The sequence below is a fragment of the Salvelinus sp. IW2-2015 genome, linkage group LG28, assembly GCF_002910315.2.
Source record: "Salvelinus sp. IW2-2015 linkage group LG28, ASM291031v2, whole genome shotgun sequence".
NCBI lineage: Eukaryota > Metazoa > Chordata > Actinopteri > Salmoniformes > Salmonidae > Salvelinus > Salvelinus sp. IW2-2015.
Genome location: NC_036868.1, coordinates 32,349,615 through 32,358,767, shown reverse-complemented (window position 1 = coordinate 32,358,767; position 9,153 = coordinate 32,349,615).

Genomic DNA, 9,153 nt, shown 5'->3' with positions numbered 1-9,153 from the left:
TTTTGCCTGCTAACATGAATTTCTTTTACTAAATATGCAGGTTAAAAAATATACTTCTGTGTATTGATTTTAAGAAAGGCATTGATGTTTATGGTTAGGTATTTCATGCAACGATTGTGCTTTGTTCGCGAATGTGCTTTTGTGAAATTCATCCCCCGTTGGGAAGTAGGCTGTGATTCGATGATAAATTAACAGGCACCGCATTGATTATATGCAACGCAGGACAAGCTAGTTAACCGAGTAATATCATCAACCATGTGTAGTTAACTATTATTATAGTGAACATTCATAGTTTTTTATAAGATAAGTTTAATGCTAGCTAGCAACTTACCTTGGCTCCTTGCTGCACTCGCGTAACAGGTGGTCAGCTGCTACTCAGTTTCCTCGTGGAATGCAATGTAATCAGCCATAATCGGCATCCAAAAATACCGATTGTTATGAAAACTTGAAATCATCTCTAATTAATCGCCATGCCGATAGTATTATTGTATCACATCAGCCAAATGTTCAGGTCACTCTCCTATCCTTTCCTTTCTCCTACTTTCACTTTTAGAGAATGACCATATTTAACTGTGTAAGGCTTTGTGTCATCTGAGGTGTACAGTACGCGAGTGGATATCCCTGTGCCTGCCTGTGGGTGTGTAAGAACCGGTAGGATCCGAGGCGCAAGACGAGAGGGCTATCCAATAAAACTGTGTTACAATATTTACCATCAGAGGTATCAAACCAGTTTGCCTGATAAACATTTTTTGTTGTTGTGCACTCTCCTCAAACAATAGCATGGTAGCTGATTACATTGCATTCCACGAGGAAACTGAGTAGCAGGCTGACCACCTGTTACGCGAGTGCAGCAAGGAGCCAAGGTAAGTTGCTAGCTAGCATTAAACTTATCTTATAAAAAACTATGAATGTTCACATAATAACTAGTTAACTACACATGGTTGATGATATTACTCGGTTAACTAGCTTGTCCTGCGTTGCATATAATCAATGCGGTSCCTGTTAATTTATCATCGAATCACAGCCTACTTCRCCAAACGGGGGATGATTTAACAAAAGCACATTCGCGAACAAAGCACAATCGTTGCATGAATATACCTAACCATAAACATCAATGCCTTTCTTAAAATCAATACACAGAAGTATATTTTTTTAAACCTGCATATTTAGTTAAAAGAAATTCATGTTAGCAGGCAATATTAACCTTAGGAGAATTGTGTCACTTCTCTTGCATTCATTGGACGCAGAGTCAGGGTATATGCAACAGTTTGGGCCGCCTGGCTCATTGCAAACTAATTTGCCAGAATTGTACATAATTATGACATAACATTGAAGGTTGTGCAATGTAACAGCAATATTCAGACTTAGGGTTGCCGCCCGTTCGATAAAATACGGAACGGTTCCGTATTTCACTGAAAGAATAAACGTTTGGTTTTCGAAATTTTAGTTTCCGGATTTGACCATATTAAGGACCAAAGGCTCGTATTTCTGTGTTTATTATATTATAATTAATTCTATGATCTAGTATTTGATAGAGCAGTCTGATTGAGCGGTGGTAGGCGGCAGCAGGCTCGTAAGCATTCATTCAAACTTTACTGCGTTTGCCAGCAGCTCTTAGCAATGCTTGAAACACAGCGCTGTTTATGACTTCAAGCCTATCGACTGAGATTAKACTGGCAATACTAAAGTGCCTATTAGAACATCCAATAGTCAAAGGTATATGAAATACAAATGGTATAGAGAGAAATAGTCGACGCGTCATAATTCCTATAATAACTACAACCTAAAACTTCTTAACTGGGAATATGTTCTCATGTTCTGAGCAAGGAACTTAAAAGTTAGCTTTTTTTACATGGCACATATTGCACTTTTACTTTCTTCTCCAGCACTGTGTTTTTGCATTATTTAAACCTAATTGAGCATGTTTCATTATTTATTTGAGACTAAATAGATTTTATTTATGTATTATATTCAGTTAAAATAAAAGTGTTAATTGCTCATTCAGTATTGTTGTAATTGTCATTATTACAAATATATATATATATGTATGTACATATATATATATATATGTATATAATTCGGCCTATTAATCGGTATCGGCTTTTTTTGGTCCCTCAATAATCGGTATCGATATCGGCGTTGAAAAATCATAATCGGTCGACCTCTAATACAGAGAAGGAGACAGAGAGAGACAGAAAGAGCCAGACAGACAGACATACAGACAGAGAGAGACAGAAAGAGATACAGATAGAGAGAGACAGAGACAGTCAGACAGACTGCCAGTCAGAGAGACCGACAAAGAGACCGATAGAGAGGCAGACAGACAGACAGACAGAAACAGAAATAGGTTAGCCCTTCCAAAGTGCTACCTAACAGTGCGCCTCCCTGTTGAAGCATGCGCATGTTGAGCCAACACACTGAGCCTTCCACCTCCTACTCTTTAACAGTAAGTTTGACAGCCTTTTCAAAGATTTGGGCAATTGGGACATTGCCAGGACCTTATTAGTTTGATCTCATTTGGCTGTGTCATGTTGTTGTAATGCTATGCAGATGGCCTGTTTATGAGTGTAAAAACATTCCAGAAAGGAAATAGAGCTAATGACCAGACACAGACTAATCAGCTGCTGCTGAGCATGTTTTAGCATGTAATCTGCAGAGGAATCATTTAGCATCATTTAGGCTTATTGTCTCAACTTCTCAAACTAGGTTCATATTGGCCATTAATCTAAGATATTAGCATAGTTGGGGGATATACCGTGTGGGCTCCCGAATGGCGCAGCGGTCTAAGGCACTACATCTGTGCTAGAGGCGTCACGACAGACCCTGGTTCGATTCCAGGCTGTATCACAACCGGCCGTGATTGGGAGTCCCATAGGGCGGCGCAMAATTGGTCCAGGTTTGCCAGGGTAGGCCATCATTGTAAATAAGAATCTGTTCTTAACTGACCTGCCTAGTTAAATAAAGGTTAAATAAATACATTTAAAAACTGTATAGATTCTATACCTTTCCTATTTATATGGCTACATCTGAGTCCTTGAACAGAAATCCCACCTATGGCGCCTCATGAGCAGCTAGCCCAGTGAGCCCTACTCCATCAAACCATCAGGCCCGGGGCAGGCAGAGGGGAATGGTTGATCAGGGTGACCTATGACCCCTCACTGCAGCATCACATATCCCCCAGTGGTTCACAGCAGCAAGCTCAATGATAAAACAAAGACACTGAGTGAAGTGACAGGAAGGAGAAGTCCMAAATTGTAGGGCGCTATGAAAGTCACATGTTCTATGTTAAATATGTGACAGAYCAGGGTTCAACTCTGGGTGTCCTGTGCACCGCAAGACTGTGTTAGTAAGTTGAGCTAATGCCTAGGCATTTGCTCAGGGAGATAATCCAAGTTTTCAGGTCCTCAGGCAAGGTTACTCGTCACACTCAAGCGTTGTTCCGAACCACCTCTGTCACAAGTAGAGATTTKGAAGTACACGTTTGACACTGGGATAAAATGTACCGTACTGCTATTATGCAGAATTATCCTATCTGAGCTTGGACACACAATAATTATAATGCTAATKTTAAAAGCACTCTGCATATGCCAAAACTGGCAATGACCTTGCATTTGTGAAGCATCCATTTCATTGTGTTCCAGCAAATAAACACACAATGGATTTTTAAACCACCAATGCATTTACAACCTTATTGATTTCTGCCAACAGTTCCTCCATTTCATTTCACACAACCCCACAGTTCTACTGTAGCTGCCTCTTTACAACCAATTAGGGCTGAAGAAGATGCTCTGGGTCAAGAGTACTGCCTTAGAAACGCTTCCTCCAACGTTATCCGGATGCTATTCCAATGAAGGGTTACTGGTGAGGCTCTAATGTATTCAGCGGGGCAAACACCCACAGTGGCAGATGAAGGAATTTAGCATTCACGGTGAATTTTTTGGGACGTAGGTATCCTTCGTATGAAATGCTGTAGCCCRTTGCTAGGCAACTCAAAATATGTCWGTGGGAGAGACAGATAGCAAGGTAGCCCTCTCCCGCTTGCAACTTCATACCTGTATCGACAGAGACTCAGAGCTTGTACAGTAGGACATGAACTGAGTAATGCGGCACTCAGAATGAAACTATCTGAACTTTTCGATTAGCTCTTTGTTTTATTAACAGTTTAATAGTCGCGTACAAGCGCTCATATAGACACTGCCAGACTTTTGAATCACAAGGATGCTGAAGGTGAGGAAGTGAAAGTAACAGCTGAAGCAACCCAAAGCATCCAATCTAGCCAAAACGGCCCCAATAATCTGGATTACAAGAAGCAATAACGTGTATAACACGCAATAACCGTAATTGTATTGCACCAAAGAATTCCAATTTAACATAAGAGATATTGTATATGAGGGGTTGGGTGGAATGTAACACTCCTGCTTATGTTCTCTAAGGATACAATGTCTCCTCAGCAGCATCCCAGATGGCACACTATTCCCTATATAGTGCACTACTTCTGACCAGAGTCCRTAGAGAATAGGGTGCCATTTCAGACACAGCCAGAGTCTCCTCGTGTCACACAAACAGTCCCACAGCCAACATCTAGGCCCTAAATAAAATGGTTCCAACGTGCTCAGAGCATGTTTACATATCAATGACTCGTAAACACCTGTTCAGCGAATAGAAAAGATAATGCAGCTCCTTTATCCCACATACCGCTCCCATGTCCATACCTCATTTTCACATGCTATTTGCCTCTGTTTACTAAACTCCTCTCCTCATTCACTCACTCATATATCATTGATCCTTCTGTAACGGAGTTAAGAATGTACCCCACAGCTAGATTGAAATGTYGCCAAATTCGTTGTTTTTTGATAACTCAATTGGTTGGCACGTTGTTGTAACGATGTACGCTGAGAGTCAGGAAGCAGGTTCAGGGAGGGAATACATTTAAAAAATAAATGAACAAAACTAGAGACACAAACAGCGCACCAACATGAAACAGAAACAATGACGACTGAGGAAGAAACCAAAGGGAGAGACTTATAAAGGGCAGGTAATCAAGGAGGTGATGGAGTCCAGGTGAGTGTCATTATGCGAGTAACGCTGGTGACAGGTGTGCGCCCTAATGAGCAGCCTGGTGACCTAGAGGCCGGAGAGGGAGCACACRTAACAGTTGTCAAGGAGGGCGGTCATGCGTGTTAAGAGCAGAGGTTCACTGGKTCGAGACCGGTATGGGGACAGGGACAGTGGAGGAAGCTACACTGTTAGCAGCACACTGACGTSAGTTTCACTTCTACCTGGCCTATGTGTGATAAGACATTCTCTTCTCATGTTCTACAAATGTCTGAGTTTGTTCGTCGACATACACCGTTCTTCCCTTTGACTTCCTCCGCTGGGTTGAAAAGGGTAAACTGAGAGGGGGGAAATACAAGGGCTCACAGCCTGTCACAGAGGGACGATCTCTGCCACTGTAGGAGGGAAGAGTGTTTGTCCTCTAGGGACTTCCGGGAGAAGGGAGTGACACAAAACTTKACATCTTTTTTTTTAAGGTGACTTCAAAAAAAGTCGTACTATTTGTGACGTAAATTCAGTATACAGTATGCTTATTGGTCATTGTATGGATATAGTTACTGTGCCAAAAGTTCCCGGATGTTGTACTACACTCGCCAAAATACGAATTATACAAACAGTGGAAACTCTTTCCGTGYTTCTAGTGCCCATAATGCAATTCTTAAGGCAAATGGGAGTGGCTTCACATCGTTTTCAGATTTGAAGAAAATTGTGAAAAATATGCACCCGAAGTCCAACAAGAGCGGATACAAATGAATTGCTTTAACTAATTATGACAAATGTTAAGAAAATGTTGAGCAATGTAATAAAGTAATCAAATAAGTTACCTTACTCGTTATGTTGGCTGACAATTTGTTAACTACGCATTCCTTAYGAACCACAGCATATCATTACAGCAGTATGTACCGGTATGTTAGCTAGCTACCTAACGTTAGTTGGCTACCAATACATCAAACTTGACAATATATTATATATCTGTTTTTACCTTTATTTAACTTGGCAAGTCAGTTAATTAAGAACAAATTCTTATCTACAATGACGGCCTACTCCGGCCAAACCCAGACGACGCTGGGCCAATTGTGCGCTGCCCTATGGGACTCCCAATCACGGCCGGATGTGATACAGCTTGGATTCGACCAGGTACTATAGTGTGTTAGTATGGGTATTCGAACACAGCTCTATTCTTCGAGATGAAGGGAAAAGGAAGAGACGAAGCACTTCCAGTTCTGCTGGTGTGGAGAGGATAGGGGAAAGTGTTGGGGATGTTGACACATTTTAATGTTCGGAGACTGAGAAAAGGTCTGAATAGGTAAAAAGTGCCGCTTACTTTATGGCAGGTGTCCTGGAAGGCCCTTATTTTGTGCGTGTGTGTGTGTATGTGTGTGTGGCCTCAGGTTACTGCAGCTAGGAGAAAGACAGTAGTGTCACTGCTAGCGTTTAGGGGTACATCACACTGTGTGATGTGTCTTTCACCCCAGGTAGTGAACAACTTAAACACACACAACACTTGTGACCCAAATCTGGGAGAGAGAGATCAGACAAAGATTCCACCTTTCAGGCTTGCTAAAACCAAAAAAAAATTAAAAATGTAATCAAATCAAATTGTACTAATATCTAACAAGTAATACCTAACAATTTCACAACAATACACACACATCTAGGTAAAGGAAGGGAATTAAGAATATATACATATTTGGATGAGCAATGKCAGCGCGRCATACACTAAGATACAGTRTAATAGGATAGAATACAGTATATACACATGAGATGAGTAATGMAAAATATGTCAACATTATTAAAGTGGCCAGTGATTTCAAGTCTATAGGGCAGCAGCCTCTAATGTGCTAGTTAACAGTCTGATGGCCTTGAGATAGAAACTGTTTTTCAGATTGAAATGTCAGTGTGCATTATCTTTGTGCACTTCCAGACACAATGTTAATGTCCTATTTGAAATACAGTCAGCTCTTATGGCAAACGGGCAAAGCAAAGAAAATACATTTAAAATGGTGCWAGGGACCTGTTCTGTCCTATGAGCTCCTCCTGTAGATGAAAACTGTAACTTCAAAACTGAGTCAATAAGTCTCAAATAACTAACCAATGCGCTGACCAGCAGTATCCCTCCAGCTTGGACCAGAAGTTCAGAACATTTACAAAACCCACTATGAGAGGAGCCCRAGGCCCCAATTCAACTCATTGCAGATAAGGAACACGGCACTACAGGTTCAATCAGTTGACAAAGTGTTAACTATGTTGAAACCAATACACCCCACAAGCTGTTCCTCACACAGAAWTCATTGTTGGATATTAGGGCAAAACCACACAAAGACCCTATAAATCATTTATATATGTAAGTATATGCAAAACCACAMCTGTCCTTAAAATACAGACACTGTGATTTTCCTTTATCTGACTGCAATTGATTGAATTGGTGGTGCAACAGTTTAACTTTATGGAGTCCCCTAGCCCCGACCCGGGCGCGAACCAGGGACCCTCTGCACACATCAACAACAGTCACCCACGAAGTGTTGTTACCTATCGCTCCTTGCAGAGCAAGGGGAACCATTACTTCAAGGTTTCAGAGCAAGTGACGTCACCGACTGAAAGGCTGCTAGCGCGCACCACCGCTACCTAGCTAGCCATTTCACATCGGTTACATTCACCCACCTTTCGACCTCCTCCTTTTCCACAGCAACCAGTGATCCGGGTCAACAGCATCAATGTAACAGTTTAACTTTACGTCCGTCCCCTCGCGCGAACCAGGGACCCTCTGCACACATCAACAACAGTCACCCACGAAGCATCGTTACCCATCGCTCCACAAAGGCCGCGGCTCTTGCAGAGCAAGGGGAACCACTACTTCAAGGTTTCAGAGCAAGTGACGTCACCGACTGAAAGGCTGCTAGCGCGCACCACCGCTACCTAGCTAGCCATTTCACATCGGTTACAGTGGCATAAGATTGTCTACCTGTCGTACAGGAGTCAGATTCATCCAGACAGGCTTGGTTTATTAAGGACAGCCAGGCATGCTGATGTGGTATAGCCAGCAGGCCCCTTGCAGGCTGCCCAGTATCAGGCCCTGGCCCTCCGGTTTCTTTTTCAGTCTCTCTCTCTCTCTCTCTCTCTCTGTGCAGTGGTTCCACAGCAGCAGATGGTGAGTACATGATGGGCTATTATCACTCATCTCCAAGGTCTGCCCCGTCAGCAGTCCACCGCCTGGGGGCTACAGTAGGAGACAGCTGCCCTCTACTGTTGTCCATCTGTGTCAGTGGGGTGTTTAAAGGGGACGGGGGAGTGGAAGGAGGGGAGTGGTACTGATATAGTCACAATGTTCTGAGGCGCACTAAGTTTGGTTTTATGTACTGTTGTGTAACCCTCTCACTAGGCTCGAATTTGACTCTCACGATATTACCTTACTTAGAATATCTGAACAGCATGGGATATTAGGTGAGAAGGACTTATCTCCAATAAGAATCCCTATTGTAAACTCGCTAGGGTGATGACAACTAGGGGATTACCTTCAGATATAATGATTATAGATTTTTGATTATTCTATAAAGGTATGCTTTCCCATGCATTGAATGAAACTGAAACAGTAAATTACTCCACCAATGCAACAGACATAAGGTTCAAGATGTATATTATCACATTTTCAATGTACCACATCAAAATAAATACAAATAATAAACCCAAATGATTTCTCACAACCCATGTCCAAATTACTGGCAAGCTTGCTTGAACCCGTTGGCGCGAGTTGGAGCTCAAAAATGACGACACACATAAAGTCCCGAAGCAACCCACAGTTGTGGTTACTCACTACTCGTAGATATTTCCTCAGCAAAGTATAGCAGTTCCGTGCAGGTGTGTCCCCACAAGATCCACAGCAAGCACAGCTATCAATGCAGACAGTACTCCTTAGCAGCCACAGATATCCCATGGAAACATGAACTCGTCTTCCACAAGCAATTCTCTCCAGGTCTCGCACGATGCTAGGCTAACCTCGAGCTGTCTAATACCTCCGCGATAAGACTGTAGCTTCAGTCTCGCTACTAAGTCTTTCTTAACAAAATAGTAATAACTCTCTTATAAAATTAAATCAGTATT